Source organism: Hypanus sabinus, chromosome 5, assembly GCF_030144855.1.
Source record: "Hypanus sabinus isolate sHypSab1 chromosome 5, sHypSab1.hap1, whole genome shotgun sequence".
In the NCBI taxonomy this organism is placed as follows: domain Eukaryota; kingdom Metazoa; phylum Chordata; class Chondrichthyes; order Myliobatiformes; family Dasyatidae; genus Hypanus; species Hypanus sabinus.
Window position 1 is genome coordinate 8304515 of NC_082710.1, and position 20258 is coordinate 8324772.

General features: G+C 40.1%; 1 protein-coding gene across 12 annotated transcripts in view; it reads left to right on the plus strand.

The window, feature by feature from the left end:
• The window catches only part of mef2cb (myocyte enhancer factor 2cb), a 287805-nt gene that overhangs the window by 237469 nt on the left and 30078 nt on the right, over positions 1–20258 (plus strand). The window lies entirely within an intron of this gene.

Consider the following 20258-nt stretch of genomic DNA (forward strand, 5'->3'; position numbering starts at 1 on the left):
TTTATTAAGTGCAATCGTGAACAATAGCCAGGTCAGAAATGCTGATCAAGTTAACTAGATCCCAAAGAGAACTCTGATAGGCCAGTCAGATGGTTCACTGCTGATCAGCGATAGAACACAAAAAAAAATCATATGTATAATTTAGAAACATTAAAAAATAGTAGAAATCCTGGAGTCATGATGAAGTCTGCTGGAGAGACATTCATACACACGCTGTCCTCCATAATTCAGAGAGATTGAAGGGTAAGGTTGCAGAGTGACAAAACATGACAGGAGCACTTGGAACTAAAAACTAATCCCCAATGGGAGCAAACAGCACCTGATCGTTCCGCACTGTTCTCTAGCAGTTTAAGGACTAAGTAAACTGCTGGAACATAATTCACAGGTGCTCTTGAGAGTCAGGTATTAACCCTACCTACCAACAACCAAGCATTGCCGTCCTGGTTCCCTTCATGAGAGCTTGTGAAGAAGCATGTGACTTCCCTCCCGGAGATGAGAGGTGTTTGTGCACTCGACTCTTGAAGGCTCGGACCCCATCGTTGCAGATGTTTCCAACCACAGCATCTGGAAGGCTGTTCCAAATTCTGATAGCACAGTGAAGGAAGCTTCTGTCCAGTGTGTAGGTTCTTCGCATGAGGCATAGAAACAGCATGAGCAGGCATTGTTCCTGAAGCTGTTTGTATCAGAACAGCAGGCTAGAGTGTGTGTTTTAGATATTTGCCTCTGAGGTTAGATGTAACATGTGGTAGTGCAATCACTCGAGTCGAGTACAATGGTCTCAGAAGGGGCTGTGTATTTGTGGGTACTCAGGTGGCTGCAGAGGCTGATCTGGACCCACTTGTTCTGGACAAGAGTAAGTGATGATTGTGGTTAGTGGTTGGACATTTTGGTTTGCTCAGTCTCTTTCACAGCTGCCGCTTGTTCTCTGTGGCACAGGGGAGACCACTCTAATGTGGCACAACTCCTTCTTCAGCAGACACCCTCCTGGAGAGAGCAATGTCTTCCCGGGTTTTAAACGTCATGTTGAATTTCTTCAAAGTGTTACCTTTGCCCCACCAGTGGCTCGCTGACCTTTCTTCAAAAGGATCTGCTTGGGGAGACACAAGTTAGGCACCTGATCGGCGTGATCTATCATTGGAGTTGAAGTGTGGCATGTACACTCAGTGCCCTCTTTGTTAGATACCTCCTTTTCCTACTAAAGTCGTCACTGAATGAGTATATGGTTGTGATCTCCTCCTGCTGTAGCCATTCCCTCTAAGCTTTGATGTGTTGTGAGTTCAGATGTGCTCTTCTGTGCACACACATTGTTGCCTTCCTGTCAGCTTGACCCAGTCTGGCCATTCCCATTTGATGTAGACATGTGTACCACCAAACGAAGCAACATTCCTCCCGATCAACATGCACAACACAGTACGTGTAACTCACACACATAACACACAGTAATATTAACACAAGTAATAAGGTGCACTTACAAGACAAGTTTAAGCAGTTAACAGTATAATACTGCTGGCGTTTCATTATGTGGTGGGGCCTGGGTGGTGGCAGGGAGTTAGAGTCAGAGACACTACAGCACAGAATAGGGCCCTTCAGCCTATCTAGTCCATGCTGAGCCATTAATTTGCCTAGTCCCGTCAAACTACAACCAAACCATACCCCTCCCATCCATGTACCGATCCAAATTTCTGTTAAATTTTGAAGGTGACCCTGCATCCACCACTTGCGCTAGTAGCTCGTTCCACACTCGGTGAGTGAAGAAGTTTCCCCTGATTTTCCCCTTAAACATTTTACCATTCACCCTTAACCCATGACCTTTAGTTGTATTCTCACCGAACTTTAGTGGAAAAGGCCTGTTGGCATTTACCTTATCTATACCACTCACTATTTTCTATACTTCCATCAAATCTCCTCTCATTCTCCTTTGCTCTAGGGAATAAAATCCTAACTGATTCAATTTTTCCCTGTAACTCAGGTCCTCAAGTACCGGGAACAAGCTTGTAAATTTTCTTTGCGCTCTTGTCAATCTTACTTACATCTTTTCTGTTAATAGGCAACCAAAACTGGACAATAGCCCAAATTAGGCCTCACCAACATCTTATACAATTTCAACCAAATATCCCAACTCCTTAACTCTTACTTCATTGAATTATCTTCATGTGCCAAAAGCTTTCTTTTGGACCCTATCTACCTGTGATGCCACTTTCAATGAAATATGGATCCGTATCTCTGAATCCTTCTGTTCTACCACACTTCTAAGTGCCCTACCATTCACTGTGTAAGAGTTACCCTGGTTGGTCCTCCCAAAATGCAACGCCTCACACTTGTCTGCATTAAGTTCCATCTGCCATTTTTCAGCCTATTTTTCTAGCTGGTCCATATCCCACTGCAAGCTTTGATAGTTTCCCCTGCTGTCCGCTACACTCCCAATCTTGGTGTCATCCGCAAATTTGCTGTATCAGTTTATCACATTATCGTCCAGACCATTGGTATAGATGAGAAACAGTAACAGACCCAACACTGATCCCTGTGGCATACCACTTGTCACAGGTCTCCTGTCAGAGGGGCAACCATCTACTACCACTCTCTGGCGTCTTCCGCCAAGCCAGTGGCTAATCCAACTGAGCAACTGAACTTCCTAGACCTACCTCCCATATGGGACCTTGTTAAAGTCCATATAGACAACGTCTAGTGCCTTGCCTTCATCAGCTTTCCTGGTAATCTTCTCAAAAACCTATATAGGATCGGTTAGACACAAAGCACCTCACACAAAGCAATGCTGACTATCCCTAATCACGCTCTATCTATCTACACGTTCATTATATGGTGCCTTAAATTACCTTGCAACAACTTTCTGACTACTGATCTCGGGCTTAATGGCCTATAATTTCTTGGTTTCTGTTTAGAGCCTTCCGTGAACAACAGAACAATATTAGCTACCCTCCAGTCCTCCAGCACCTCACCCATTGCTAGGAATGTTTAAAATATTTCTGCTGAACCCCTGCAGTTTCTGAACTAGCCTCCCAAAGGATCCAAGAGAATGCATTGTCAGGCCTTGAGGATTAATCCGCCTTAATTTGCCTCAAGACAGCAAGCACGTTCTCCTCTGTAATCTGTACAGGGCCCATAACCTCGCTGCTGCACTGCCTCACATCGATAGACCGTCTCTAACTCCCCAGTAAATAGAGATAGAATTCAGTAGTCTCAAGTATTCAGTTCAGTATCCTCAAGGCCTCATGGAAGAAACTGTTTCCCACCTAACAGTCCTTGTCCTAATGCTATTGTACCTCCTGCCTGATGGTAGGGGATCAAAGAGGTTGTTAGATGAATGGGAGAGATCACTAAAAATGTTAAGGGCCTTTCTCATGATAATTGTCTCCGATGAATGGAAGAGGGAGAACTCAAAGATCCTTGCTTTATCTTTGGGTATAAATTTCATTAAGAAAAATATAAAGTTACTGACATATCTCAGGCAATCAAACAAAAATTTTTACAAACATGACAAAGTCTGCAGGTGCTGGAAATCAAAAGCAACTCACACAGAATGCTGGAGGAAGTTGGCAGGTCAGTCAGCATCTGTGGAAAAGAGTAAACAGTCAACATTTCGGGCCAAGACCTGAAGAAGGGTCTCAGACCGAAACGTCGACTGTTTACTGTTTTTTGCTTAAATTGATTTTGATATGCTTTTCACATGACATGTTAGCCTGGAATCTCAAGGACATGCTGACAGGAGTTGTGGGGAGGGTTTGAGACACTGGTGTTGGGGGAGAGTTCACCACGGGACTTAAATATCTGCTATGAGGTCATGTTAAGAGAATGTAAGTATTTGAACTGGTCTTAAGTCCATGGGTCTCCAGTAAGAGAGATGAAAAGTCCTCTTTGTTCTTCATTTGTTTTTCAAGACAGAGGACTCTCTGTGGTTCCTATTACTCCGCTTCCAAATTCCATAACCAGTCACATGAAGTGATCTTCTGAGCAGCAGATTTTGCCTCTGTTGAAGGCATTTTTGAAACATTATTTTCTCCAGCTAACAAAAAAAAATCTACATTAGTATTTAGTTGTTAATGCCTGCTGTATGCTGGCAGTCTGCATTGATGCAACCATTTCCTTTGGCAAAGTGCAGCCTTGGAAAACATGCTCTGTTCAGTTCCTGGCGTCTTTTATGTTAACTCCGAACCCAGTTTTAATGAAGGAAAACCTTTTCATGATCCATCAGCTCTCTGTTTAGCATTGTGTTCCGCTTGTCCTGCAAAAGTTATCTTTAAACAGTCGGGGACTGCCATTATTCTCTGTGTACATTTACACCTATTAGGGATTTGCTGTGGTGTGTTGCTCAGAGTGCGACTTACAATAAAAATAAGCAACGTTCAACAGTTATAAAGAATAAAGAATTACATCACAATTAAAGTTAGAGGTTAAAGTACAGATACATATAATGTAAATATGATTAAAACATGCATAAATACATAAATACCAGCAAACACGAGGAAATCTGCAGATGCTGGAAATTCAAACAATAACACACATAAAATGCTGGTGGAACACAGCAGGCCGGACAGCATCTGTAGGTCTCGGCCCGAAACGTCGACAGCGCTTCTCCCTATCGATGCTGCCTGGCCTGCTGTGTTCCACCAGCATTTTGTGTGTGTTGATACATAAATACCAGCATGTTTTTACAATGTAAGCAGCATTATAAAAAAGTGGTTTAAAGTATTTACAGTGCAGGCGGTGATGGAGATACTAGGTGGATGAAGGTGGGGGGTGCTAGCTAGAATGGTTGATCAGATTAACTGCCTGGGGGAATAAATTTTAAAGTTTTTGTTTTAATAGCCCAATAGTGTTGTCCAGGAGGGATCTTTTGGCAAAAGCTGCTTTCAAGGGGAGTAATGCCCACAGTGATTTTCCTGCCTGCTTCCAAGTCCTGCGGTGATGGTAGACAGCAGCCAGTGATCTTTTCTGCTGACCTGACAGTTCACTGTAGATTCTGTATATTCTGAGAGGATGCTGCACCTAACCAGACAATAATGGCTGATGTGAGGATGCTCTTTATGATGGTAGTGTAGAATTACACCATTTGATGAATGGTTAATCAGATTTACTGCCTGGGGAAGAAACTTCTTGAAGATAGATATGCTTTTCATGTTCCTTTTTGTAATGACTAAACACATTATGCAGTTTAAATCTGTCCAGAGCAAATAAATAATGGGCAAAGTTACACACAGGGCTATTAGGTATTGTATTTTATATTGTTTCAATTATATGAATTGATTACAATAACAGAATAATAGAATATTAATTGATAAATTAGTTCAAAGAAAATTTTATTATTAAAGTACCTGTACAGTATATCACCATAATCAACCCTGAGATTCATTTTCTATTAGGCATACTCATCAAATATATAACTTAATAACCATTACAGAATCAATGAAAGATCCCCCAACTACAGTGTTCAACCAGAACTGTGTAAATACAAAAAGAGTAATAATAAAAATAATAAAATCGTAAAAATAATCAATAAATAGATAGATAGATAGATAGATGGATGGATGGATGTATAAATAAATAGATAATTCCTTCCATTTTTCTGTTATCCATGTGCCTGTCTAAGAGTCTTGTATATGTCCCTTATGGATTTGCTTCTACCACATACCTTGGCATAGCATTCCACGCACCCACCACTCTGTGAAAAAAAATTACCTCTGACAAACCCCTATACTTTTTTCCAATCACCTTAACATTTTGTCTCCTGGTATTAGCCATTTCCACCCTGGGAAATGGTTAGGTTAACATTATTATGGTGCTAGCAACCTGGCTTCAATTCCTGCTGCAGTCATGATAATTGTCATTCAACCATATAAGAATACAGCCAAATTAAACAGTATTCCTTTGGGTCCAAGATGCTAAACATCTTAAGTGGGAGGAAGAAGTCAGTAAGGAATTTCCATTAGTAAGGAATTTGTATGTTCTCCCTATGACCATGTGGGTTTCCTCCCACATTCCAAAGACGTACCGGTTAGTAGGTTAATTGATCACATAGATGTAATTGGGCAACATGGGCTCATGGGCCAGAAGGGCTTATTGCTGTCCTGTATCTCTGAATAATGATCTTTTTCTGTTTTTAATCAGAACTATGAACAGAAAATGGTCATTTCACATGTCATTTCGAACCCATCCATAAATAAGGAGTCCACTGAATGTTTGATCTGTTGGCCAGATATATGCTAAATATAAAAGGTCAAGGGCATCGAAAGCAAACTGAAAGTTGAATGAAAATGTGCCAGATATGCAGGTTGACTAATGATATAGAATTGAGTAGGAAAGGTAAGTAAGGAGGTTACGAGTATAAAATTACGAGAAGATATTTGATAGATGACGTCAATTAACAACTTGAGATCTAAAGCAATGTTTTGCTAGGAAGGGGCATTAAAGAAATTGGAGCCAAGAAGTTGGGATGTGGGTCTTGACAACATGCACAAATTGCTGGAGGAGCTCAGCAGGTCAGTCAACATCTGTGGAGGGGAATAAATAGTTAATGTTTGAGACTGCCTGACCTGCAGAGTTCCTCCAAGATTTTGTCTTGTTCAAGATCTCTTGGGTTTAGGCTATGGATCTTTCTATATTCAAGCATACGATATCTGAATTTCAGCTTCCATGCTTCTAGCTGAGTAAATGGTGATTTTTTTTTTATTATCAGTCATGAGGATTTTGGCCCAAGTGGTTATTTTATTTGTCATAGCTTTAATAATATAGATTTAAGTTTTCTTGGGTCTCGAAGTCGCAGACTCTTATTCATTTAAGTTGTACTTGTACACATGAAATAGCAGTGGACCAGCAATTACTGCAACCTCAGGGTATAATGGTCAGAGCGTTCAGGCCTCTGAACACCATCTCATTTTGGTTATTTTAATACATTGTTTGGTGGCTAAGTCATCTTCTGGGATAAAAATAACATAAACCTTAATCTGTATGAGTTGCTGCATATGAAAGTATGTTGTTCATGTGGCAGGGTGGAAACTGTTTCAATAGGAGCTTTACTTTAGTATGTCTCTGATTTCATTATCTCAGTTTTGAAATTTAGCTGTATAATTGAGCTTGGGCGCCACAGCAGCGTAGTGGTTAATGTGACACTATTGCAATTAATTCCAACGACACCTGTAAGGAGCCTGTATGTCCGCCCCAGAGAATGAGTGGGATTTCTTCGGGTGCTTCTGTTTCCTCCCACAGTCCAAAGACGTACCAGTTAGAGGGTTAATTGGTCATTGTAAATTGTCCCGTGATTAGGCCTGGGGTAAATCGGGGGTTGCTGAGTGGCGTAGCTACAAGGGCTTATTCAGAGCAGTATCTCAATAAGTAAATAGATAGATGGATGGGTAAATAGATTATTTAATTAACTAACTAGTTTAGTCAAGTTAATGTCATAACTTGTGACATCTGAGCTCAGGACAGTGATAACCTAAGTTGCCACAGGCCTGAACTCTTGTCTGGTCAACTTGGGAGCTGTGTAGCCTTGGCTGCAGCAAGAATTAGGCCTCAAGCCTTGGGCTTGCCTGCTGCTGCAGACCAGGTGAGACAAGTGGAACGCTACAGCGTAGTGTCCGCACTCGGCTGGGGCCTAGCCTCTCCCGTCAGTGCTGCCCTCCCGTGTTCGAGTGGTGGAATGACAGGCTGGATTGCTTGCGTCTGCACTACTGTACCATCAATTGCTTGACATTATCACTCTTGGTTTATATATATGTTCTTTTTTCGAGTGTCTGTGCTTCTTTGCTCACTATTTTGATAATTTCTCACAATTTTGAATGTTTCTCACTATTTTGAATGACTTGCACCTTGGCCTCAGAGGAATGCTGTCTCCTTTACTTGTATCAATGTATGGTTTGAATGATAATTAAACTTGATTTGATTTGATTTAATATTTTCCTTTGCATTAGGTTACTTTTTTTGCTTTAATTTTACTTATTGTCTATTTTGCGCTTTGTATTCTAATTTTAATGAAAGATAAATAATTGGTCTTGAATTTTAGTCTATGAAAATCAAAAGCGCTCGAAATTCTGTACATTTGAATTAAAATTGAAAATGTTTGAAGCTCTTATCAGGTTAGACAGAGTGATTAAAAAAAGAAGTAAAACATGTAAAGTAACATATTTTTCTAATTTTGCTTAACCAATTCTGATGAAGTATCTCTGACATGTACAACTTCCAGATACCACCTTAACTGTTGACTGTTTCCACTATGTTTTTTTTTATTTGTTCATATAAATCCATTGTACAATGGATTCTGGTTATTTGGGCCATTAATCAGTGCAGCTCCTTCAGCTCACACAGGACTTTGCTCTCTTCTGATCCACGGACTCGAGATTCTCAATACTGTCCCATTTGTTCCCCCATCGCTTTAAGCAGTCAGGCGCTTATTTGCGGCATGCTGCATTGTTGATCTCTTCAATGCAAGGACACTGCCTCCAACTGGCTGCATCATGGTCTGGTGTTGGGAGATGGGGAGAGGGGGAACAACACAGGACTGAGATAAGCAGCAGAAAGTTGGAAGCTCAGTCAGCTTCATCATGGACAGTAACCTTACCAGCATCTAGGACATCTTCAAAGAGCGAGCACCCGGAACATGCTCTCTTCTCATTACTACCATCAAGGGGAAGGTACAGAGCCTGAAGACACACTCTGAATGATTCAGGAACAGATACTTTCCCTCTGCCATCCTATTTCTGAATGGACATTGAACCCATGAACATTACCTCTCTACTTCTTTTGCTTCATTATATACATGATATTTTCCATAATTGATAGTTTTTATTATTATGTATTGCATTGTACTGCTGCTGCAAAACAAGTTTCACAACACATTAAACTTGATTCTGATTCTGACCTTCATCATTTCCAAGCAATAATGCAAAATGAGCTAAAAATGCAACATGCTTTCTCAGCCAATATTTGCTAACAAAAAATACTCTTATTAACCTATTGCTTTTATTGGCTGATGTTCATAATTCATTTCTATAGCTCTTTGTTGTAGGGGAGGTAGACAATACATATGAACTTCTTCTATAAAGGCAAGAAAACACCACCCAGGAGTACAGTCTGCACAGTCCCACCACCAACAGATTAATCTGAGCAATTCCACATATGCTGCACTGTAAATTCTGCAGGGTCTTACACCACCTACAGGGAACATTCTGCACAATCACACTCCCATCTTCAGAGTTTAAACAGACCGCACCACAGTGCAATTCTCAGAGAACATTCACTGACACTGAAATGACAATGGGACAAACATAATTTCTTGATGATCCCTGTGTGAATTTTTGATTATGACTCAGGTTCTTCAAAATATATCTTAACAATTTAATGCTGGTATGAAACAAAACGTTTCTTGTGTATTCTGAGAGCAGAATTAAGTAGTGTTTTTATATTTATTCTCCCAGTGTACACAGGTGAGACAGGAAAGAGATGAATGGTTGTTTTCTCTATTAGCTATAAAGATTAACACTCCTGTGTTGGAATGATATTTTCAGCAGGGTGACTTACAGGCTTGATGCAAGCACTCAATATTTTATTCAGAATCAGAATCAGGTTTGATAGTACCGGCATATGTTGTATAATTTGTTAATTTTTCAGCAGCAGTACTGTGCAATATATGGTAAGTATAGAAAATAAACAGTGAATTACTATATATATAGATAATTAAATAATTAGTGCAAAAATAGAAATAAAGTAGTGAGGTAGCGTTCTTGGGTTCAATATCTATTCAGAATCGATGGCAGAGGGGAAGATTTTGTTCAAGAATCACTGAGTGTGTGCCTTTCGGCTTTTTTGTCTCCTTTCTGATGCCACAAGACATGACCTGGGGGATGGGGATCTTTAATGATGGCCATCATTTTAAGGCATCACTCCTTGAAGGTGACCTGGATATTATGAGGCTAGTGCCCTTGATGGAACTGACAAGGTTTGCAACTCTCTCCAGCTTGCTTCGATCCTGTGCAGTAGCCTCCCCCACCCCTCCATACCATAAGAGCGGTGCAGCTGGTTAGAATGCTCTCCACGGAACAGCTGTAGAAATCTGCGAGTGTCTTTAGTGATATACCAAATTGCCTCAGACTCCTAATGAAATATAGCCACTGTCACATCAATATGTTGGGACCAGGTTAGATCCTCAGGGAGACTGGCACTCAGGAACATGAAATTGCTCACTCTCTCCCCTTCTGATCCCTCTGTGAGGTCTGGTATGTGTTTCCGCATCTTACCCTTTTTAAAGCCCACAATCAGTTCTTTGGTCTTACTCACATTGAGTGCAAGGTTGTTGCTGTAACACCACTCAACCAGCTTGTATATCTCACTCCCGTATGCCCTCTTATCACCAGCTAACAATAATTATCAGCAAATTTATAGATGGCATTTGAGTTATACTTTGCCATACAGTCATGGATTCAGTAGTTAATGGATTGTCGCAGTTGCCCCCAAAATTTGATGCTGCAGAAAAATGAAGAAAGGTTTGAAGTTTTAACCTTGCTTATTCTATCAAAACCAATATTCTGCCTTCTCTTAAACCTCTCCACTCTAATCCAAGATTTTCTAGTCTTTCTACACAAAGTAGATCTCTACTGCAGCTTTAAAGTTTCAAAAATGCATTTATTATCAAAGCATGTATCCATATACAACTCTTAAATTTGTCTTCTCCAGATAGCCACAAAGCCAAGCAAGCATGAAATTCATTCAGAGAGAAACATCAAGCCCACCTTCCCACCCAAAAAAGAGCGGCATCCCAATCATCAACTTGTCAAAACCCCCTTCTTCCAGCACAAAATGGAAGAGGAACATTGATTCCCCCCCCTCAAAAAACAACCCCTCCTCCTCACAAAAAGGTAACAGAAGATGACGGAACATCAATCCACAAGCCCACTCCCCTCACACAACAAAACAGAAAAGGAATGGGTGATAAAAATGCAGAATATAAAAACCATAAGGCTGAAGAAATCAATAGTCCAATCCATAAGTGCAGAACCATGATACCATCCTACGATATCACTGACATTCATCAAAAGAGAGGGATACCACATGAGGCAGAGAGGCCTACCTGCCTGTGAGCCACACAGTGATAGGCCGCTCACAGACTCCTCTGGCATCGATCAAAAGGCAGGCAGTCGGCACTGAAACACTCACTCACCTTCCACATTCGTCTCGATATCTCAATCTCAAACAGAATGGAGACAATATTTCAACTAAGGACTGACCAGTAAGGTTCAGTCTGCCATAGAGCAAATGATCCTGAATTTAAGAAAAATGAATCATTTGTAACAACTTATGCTACTTCCAAAAATGTGTTTGAAAACTTCTAGGTTTTACCCTGCCCTTCTTAAAATTCTGTTATTATTACCTATTTTCTATCTTCAATAGTAATTATTTTTTATTACTAAGGGCAGGGAACTCTCAAGACCATAGATATTAGGTAACGCAAGAGATTCTACAGTTGCTAGAAATCACGGGTAACCCACACAAATTGCTGGAGGAACTCAGCAGTTCAGGCAGCATCTATGGAGGAGAGTAAGTAGTTGACATTTCGTGTGGAGATTGATGGGTTGGTCCAAAATGTCAACTGTTCTTTTCCTTCCATAGACTGGCTGAGTTCCACCAGTACTTTGTGTGTGTTCAGGATCACAGTCAGGTTTAATATCACTGGTGTATGTCATTAAATTTGATGTTTTGCACCCACAGTACATTGCAATACATTAAAAAATTTTAAAACGATAAATTACAATTGAAAATATATGTAAATATGAAAAATTGTATGAGGTGCAAAAAGAGAACAAAATAAAAGTAAGGTAGTATTTGTGGATTCGTTGTCCATTCAGAAATCAGATGGCAAAAGGGAAGAAGATGGTCCTACAACGTTCACCATGTGCCCTCCCTGATTGTAGCAATGAGAAGAGGGTATGCCTGGGTGATGGGGTTGCACTGCCATTTCATTCTGGTCATTGTGCAGACAGTGTGCTTAAATTTAACAGAGCACGTCCCTTTCATTCATTTCCTCCAATCTCATTAAAGTTTGTCTAGACTTGAAGTCTCCTCTGAGAAGATTAGAAACTCATTGTGTGAGGAATCTCCACGCTAGCATGGAAAGACTGAACCTTATTATATGTAAACCATACTACATTTGATTCTCTGTCAATGAACACAGCTTATTTGTGGTTTGTTTTCCAGATTATTTCACCTATCTAAAATTGCTTTTTGAAGAATGGTTTAATGATAACCATTTCCCCACCACATTTCACCCTTCCCTTACAAAGAGAATGTATCTGAATCAGGTTTAATATCACTGGCATATGTCATGAAATTTTGTCCCTTTACAATGCAATACATAATATAAGAAAAAAAAGTGAATGGCAGTAAATAAAAATGTAGTGAGGTTGTATCCATGGGTTCAATGTCCTTTCAGAAATCAGATGGCAGAGGGGAAGAAGTTGTTCCCGAGTCATTGAGAGTGTGCCTTCAGGCTTCTGTATCTTCCTGATGGTAGCAGTGAGAAGAGGGCGTGACCTGAGTGATGGAGGTCCTTAATGATGGACACTCCCTTTTTGAGGCATCATTGCTTAAAGATGTCCTTGATACTGTGGAAGCTAGTGCCCATGATAGGGCTGAATAAGTTTACAACTCTCTGCAGCTTACTTCAATCCTGTGCAGTAGCCCCTCCATACCAGACAGTGATGCAGCCTGTTAGAATGCTCTCCACAGTACTTCTGTAGAAATGTGAGAGTGACTTTGGTGATATACCATATCTCCACAAACTCCTATTGAAATATAGCTGCTGTCATGCCTTCTTTGTCACTGCATCAGTATGTTGGGTCCAGGACAGATCCTCAGAAATCCTGAAATCCAGGAACATGAAATTGCTCACCCTTTCCAATTCTGATCCCTCCGTGGGAATTGGTGTTTGTTCCCTCATCTTACCCTTCCTGAAGTCCACAATCAGTTCTATCAATCCTAATTGTGTCAAGGATTCTTTTCCAGCATAGTAACATAACTAAAATTTTATATTGTACTACTGTCGATTGTTCTTAATCCTGACAAATCAATATTTTAGTTTTTGATGCTCTCTGTTGGTCAGGGTTGAACATGGGTGTTGCATCCTAGCTGTCTATGTGATACGCCAGCCAGGGCAGTACGATATGGAGAGCCCATACAGCAGGTTCCCCTCTGCACACAGCTGATGAATACAAAGGAACAGCAGAGACCAGTACAATTTGGCACCAATGGCATCACATGAGTTGCCAGTCAGCATTGAACTCAACATAGGACTGCCTTAGGGACTCTATAATTCTGGATTCTTCCTCAGGGTTTACTCCCGAAGCCTTCCCCATGAGTGGGTATAGCCACAAGACAGCAGAGGTTTGAGATCAGAGTTTTCCTTCTCCTAGAGGAGCTGCCAGCCATGGCTGACGAGCCCCATCTACCTGAAGTGATTGGTTTTAAGGCACCAGTAACCTGCCTTTGCCCCTTCTTCTGTCAGTAGAAGCAGTTCCACCGGGCTTAGTAGCCAAGCCACAAGTAAAGGCCAGAGCTGGACTTATTTGCAAAGTGTTTTTGAGATGCATGCCATTGGGAGCATTTAATAGGTAGTGGGAGTGTATCCCCATCACCACCCCTGGCTATATTAACCTTAAGGAACCTTGTAGTTTCAAAGGCTGCATAAATTGGAAGTATAAATAATTTATACTTATCTGAAAGCATCTTAAACATCTGAAAGCATCTCACAATAGTTTATTAGTAATAAATCTTCACTCTAAAGACTTTGGAGTTCAAGTAAATTTATTATCCATGTACATACAGAATATGTCACCATATACACCCCTGCAATTCATTTTCTTGCGGGCATTCACATCAAGTACACAGAATATAATTGAATCAATGAAAGTGCAAAGAATAACAAACTGTAAGTAAAAAGAGTGAAAACGAAAATTGTTATAATAAATCAATAAGCAATAAATATCAAGAAAACAAGCTGTAGTGTCCTCAAAAGTGAGTCCATAAATTATGAAAACAGTTCAGTGATGGGGCGAGTGAAGTTATCCACTCTGGTTCAAGAGCCTGATGGTTGAAGTGTAATAAATATTCCTGAACTTGGTGATGTGAGTCCATAGACTCATGTTCCTCCTTCTTGATTAGAACAGCAAGAAGAGGGAAAGTCCTGGAAGGTAAGAGTTAGTTGGTGCTCCTTGATGATGGATGCTGATTTCCTGCAACAAAAATATATGTTTAATATTGGCCTGGCCCTGTTTAAGAGCAAGAACTAACTTAAGGCTAACAGGATTTTCTTCTGTTAAAAAAAAAGTTCCCAGTAACTTACACAATTCTGATTTGGATTTATTTCTCACATGTTAGTCAAAATGTACCATTTTCATTAAAAAAAGGACACACTCAAGAATTTGCTAGGGGCAGCCCACAAGCATTGCCACACATTTTGGCATCAACATAGCATGTCCAGCAAAACAACACAGAACATACTAAACAACAAAGCAGCAATAGCAAAACAAGCCCCATTCCTCCCACCTGTCCAAATACATTAACAGTTCCTGAACTCCAGGGCAGGACATCTTCAGCTTCTACTCTCTAGTGGACTCATGGATTTGCTCACATTTCAATGTTACTGTAACTTCAGAGGCATCAAGTAGTGATGAAGATGATTGTTTTGTTAAACTGGTTTTATTTTTGTGTGGCTGATTTTACTGAATTGATTTCTTAGGCTGGTTTATGCCAAGTTCCTTGTTTTTTTCATACAAACCACATATTTGTATAGGCCACACCCTGCATAACTTGATTAATATTTTAGGTATAATTTCTCTTTTAATCACCATAAACTTCATGTCTACTAATTTATGTTTAAATTAAATTCATGCTTGTAATTTGATGCATTTATAAACATAAATACTGTTCTTTGGTTTTGGATAAAATCCGCACTCTATATTTTGCTGAAACTGCATTTTAATTAGTAGCCGACTTTCTATATAGGATGACTAACAGCTGTGATCTTTGTGCAACTAGAATGACAGAGTAGATGGAACTCAATGTATTAAATATTATTTAAAGTTTTGGCTCAATATAGAAGTTTTCTTTATATAACTACTGACTTTTGAAGCATATAACTTTCCCTAAAGTACCACATCGATTTTTCTGCAAAGGCCAACCAAAGTTCTGCTGTCTATCTTGTCTTTGTGACTCTTTTGTCTCAGTTTAGTTTGTTCCTGTACATGTTTTCTTTTCCTGATGGGTTTAGTTCCTGACTGGAATAGGATTCCCAATGGTGCCACTTTATTGTGCTATTTCAGGCAACGAGTCATAATCTGTCATATGTGAGGTTTGACAGTTTGTCTTCAGCAGGCTCTTCAATCATACATCACAGCTCAATCTCTGCTGTCACCCACTGACTTCATTCGCTCTGTTTCCAATCATTTCCAGGGTTTACAGGTACTCTCTTTTGGTGTATATTGTGACTCAAAGGTCATGAAGAGGAACCTAGGTTTTTTTGTCTTAAACCTCACTAACTTTGGGACAATAAAGTCAATTAAATACCCTTACCTCTGCCATTGTTTAACTTATAAAGTTCACCTATCAAAACTGTTGTTTTCTCTGTTAATTGAGCATTTTCTATTGGATGGTTCTCTGAATTGTTGTGTCATCATCATCATTATTATTATGTGTCGTGTTGTATGACATGGGTGATCATGGTCTTTCCATGACCATGATTTTTCTTGGCAAATCTTTTCACAGAAGTGGTTTGCCTTCTTCTGAGCAGCGTCTTTACAAGATGGGTGACCCCAGCCATTATTAATACTCTGCAGCACTTTCTTGCTTGGCATCAGTCATCGCATAACAAGGACTTGTGATCTGCTCCAGCTGCTCATAAGACCATCCACCATCTGCTCCCTTGGCTTCACGTGACCCTGATCGATGGGGGTTGGCTAAGCAGGTGCTACACCTTTCCCAAGGATGACATACAGGCTAGTGGAAGGAAGGAGCACCTTATACCTCCTTTGGTAGAAACATATCTCCACCCCACCACCCAAGTTGTGCCTAAGGGAAAAAGCATTGGTCATACAAGAAATACTCACGACACCAGTCAGCCTGGTGGACAGAGGGGGATAAAAAACTGAACTAGCCTTACATTTCTGAGACAAGCTGGAATAGTTAGTCATCCCCAGCTTTCCAAAGATTTCCAGTAACTGTGTTCTATTATCTCACTGTTCTGGTATATAATCTTCCATCTGCTCTGCTGCTATCTACAGCTATAGAGGTTAGCTGCACTTTAACAAGACTTCACTGCCCTCTCTCAGCAGGTGCCAACAGAGTCTGGATCATTCAATTCTTCTTGTCTGCACTCAAAACAACCGTTCCTGTTATCGTCTCCAAACCATGCAGACGACACGGCTTGGTCCAGTTAGGACAATGCCCTACAGTGCCAGCTATCTGGGTTCTATTCCCGCTACTGGAAATTCAGTTTGTACATTTTCCCCGTGACTGCGTGGGTTTCCTCCAGGTGCCCCAGTTTCCTCCCACATTCCAAAAGTGCACAGGTTAGGGTTAGTGAGTTGTGGGCATGCTAAGTTGGCACCGGAAACATGGCAACACTAGTGGGCTGCCCCCAGCACATCTTCAGACTGTGTTGGTTGTTGATGCAAACAGCACATTTCACTGTATGTTTTGATGTTTCAATGTGCATGTGAAAAATAAAACTAATCATAAAATATGCCTGCTTTCTAACGAGGTTGACCTGATTTAATTCAAAATGTATATCATGCAGACTCTTCTGGCAGCTGTAAACTGTGCTGAGAGAAGGCCTCAGTCGTCATTTGCTCTGTTCAGATAAAGGAAGTTGAGCCAACTGTTTGGCAGTGGTAATGAATGTCATTCATTCCCTGGTTTCACCTCAGAGCTTCTCCATGAAACATAGGAGCATAATTAGGCCACTCAGCCCATCAAATCTGCCGCCCCATTCCATCATGGCTGATTTATTATCCCTCCTAACTCATTTTCCAGCCTTCTTCCTTTAACCTTTGACACCATTCAGGACCCTATCATCCTCTGTTTTAAATAGATTGATAGTTGATAGATTCTTGATTAGTCAGGGCATGATGGGTTACAAAACAAAAGTAGGAGATTGGGGCTGACGGAAATGGATCAGCTGTGATGAAATGGCAGAGCAGACTTGATGGGCCAAATGGCTAATTCTGTTCCTATATCTTATAGTCTCATGGCCTAAATAGACCCAATAACCTGGCCTCTGCAGCCATCTATGGCAATGAAATCCACAGATTCACAATTATAAGTTGCATTTATCTTCAAACAACATTTTCTTGTAAAGCTTGAAGCTCAGTTGGAATACAACCAATCTTCAAGTGTTTTTCAGTTAGTCTTTCAGTATCTTTCAGTTAGTCCTGACGAAGGGTCTCGGCCTGAAACGTCAACAGTGCTTATAGATGCTGCCTGGCCTGCTGTGTTTCACCAGCATTTTGTGTGTGTTGTTTCAAGTGTTACATATGAATGTACTATGGCTATTGTTATATCAAAAATAATTTTAAAACTTTGTAATAAAGCTCTTTGAAATAAACAGATTAATTAACCATGCAACTAATCAGCTTTGACTTGTATTTACATAAAAATGTGTTGCTCATCATGTTGAGTGTTAGCCGGATGTTTGTCTAGTTTAGATATGTAATTTTTACCCTTTATAGTGGGAAATAAATTCTTGTACTGGGCTCATGAATGCATCCTAGACAGTAATTTTCATGAGTGATCATAATTTTAGACTAGCTGAGGAGGATAATGTAAATCTACATGAAAAGCTTTGGAAAGCTGTCTGTTCCTTGCCCTAATGGGATATTCTGTTTTATGGGTCATAATGAGGTGTGGCACCTACCCACAAACCATGCAGAAGGATGCGGTTTGTGGAGTTGGCTCTATCTAAAAAAAAATTCTGCGTAATTGACCATATTCATGCATTTATCATTCATTTTCTTTTAATTTTATGCAGGAATTAAATTCTTCCTCAATAATGTTAAAGCTGAAAAGTCCCCAATTAAGTTACTAAACGCAGAAATGTTAATTTAATAGATTCTGAAATGTTCTTGAAAGTGTAAAAAATTTTTATACTGAAAATCACATTAGTTGGTATTTTTAAAGATCTAGTTAATATATTTTTAGAACAATGTAATTAAGTTATCATTTTGGCAGGAAAGTGGTATATAGTTGCATTGAGGTGGTCATATCAGATCTGATGGATTTCACACTCCAGGAAAATAAAGTTGAGTCTTAACATACTTAATAAGGTTAAGATTTAGCTTTATTTCTCACATCTATGTTAAAACATCATAAGGCAGTAAAATGTTTTATTTGTGTCAATGGCCAACACCGTCCAAGGATGTGCTGGGGGCAGTCCGCAAGTGTGGCCTTACTACCAGCTCCAACATAGCGTGCCTACAACTTATTAACCCTAACCCATACATCTTTGGTATGTGGGAGGAAACCAGAGCACCCAGAGGAAAACCCACACAGTCCTGGGGAAAATGTGGCAGGATTTGAACCTTGATCACTGGCGCTGTGAAGTATTATGCAGCTTGCCACTGTAATCCCAGTTGAAATGCCTTACATTCATTGAAGTGGAGGCAAACAGAGTTCTTGTATAGCTGGGAGAGAAGGTGAGGAACTGTGAGCCAGTTTATCTTCATTGTGATCAAGTGATTGGCTCGCTATTTTGCTCTGCAATTGATACAATACTGTGCAAAAGTCTTGGGCACATGTAAAATAATCTGTAAAGTGAAGGTAACTTCAAAAATAATGAAATGAAAAGCTTCTAAAATATTTTTTAAAAGACTATAAATAGCAGTAAACAGTAAAAAAAACTAGATCAAATCAATATTTGGTGTGACCATCCTTTACCTTTAAAACTGCATCAATTCTCTTAGGTACACTGTTGTGCAGTTGTATAAGACAATTGGCTGGTAGGTTGTTCCAAGCATCTTTGGAGAACTTGTCTAAGTTCTTCCTCTGTGGAGGCCTTACCATCTGAAACCATATGAAAAGTCCCGGGTGCCTAGGACTTGAGCACAGTACTGTATCTGTTTCACAATTAAAGCCCATGCCATTTTTAAGCAGTTCTCACTATATATACCAAGCAACTTCTGGGTGCCATTTATATGAAGGGGCAGCATCACAATTTACAGAAGCACGCTTCTGTAAATGGGCAACACAACAGCTTAACAGGTAACACAGTAGCATTACAGATGGCACGGTAAAATAACGGCTTGCCTAATGCTTGATAGCACCGGCAAACAGGTTCAATTCCCACCGCTGATGAGAAAGAGGTTTTACATTCTCCCCGTGACTGCATGGGTTTCCTCTGGGTTTCATACCATCAGCTTCCCAGCCTGGGGTTCACGGACCCCTTGCTTAACGGTATTGGTCCTTGCCATAGAAAAGGTTGGGAACTCTTGGTTTAAAGCTACTTATCTTTGCAGTTAACTCATCAGAGATCATTAATATTACTTCCTAGCAGGGAACCAACTTTGTGTTAGTGAAGAAGCTACTTAATTTAAGAAGTTGAGAACATCTATAAAAGACATAAAGCTGTTTTATTACACTGAGAGAAATAAACAATGAGTCACCTTTTCCAGTTTCAGATTCGGGTTTATTGTCACTTATATATGTTGTGAAATCTGTGGTTTTGTGGCAGCAATTTAGTGCAAAGACATAAAAAATATATGTTACAAAAAAGGAACAACAAAGTAATGTTTATTGGTTCATGAACTGTTCAGAAATCTGATGGCAGAGGGGAAGAAGCTGTTCCTATCTCATTGAGTGTGGATTTTCCAGCTCATCTATGTCCTCCTTGATGCTAGTCACGAAAAGAGGGCATGTCCCCAGTCGTGAGGGATTTAATAAGGGGTGCCTCCTTCCTTAGGCACCCTAGTTGAAAGCCCTAGTTGGGCAGCCTTCCGTTGACTGTGTTATAGTTAATTTTATGTAAATTTGTTGAGAATGTCCACAAGAATATGAATCTCAAAATAAAAAGTAAACTTATTATTGGAGTACATATATGTCACCACATACAACCCTGAGATTCATTTTCCTGCAGGCAGACTCAGCAAATCTATAAAATAGTAAATGTAACAGGATCAATGAAAGATCAACCAGAGTGCAGAAGGCAACAAACTGAGCCAGTTGGTTGAGGGGTAGTAACTGTTCTTGAACCTGGTGGTGCAAGTCCT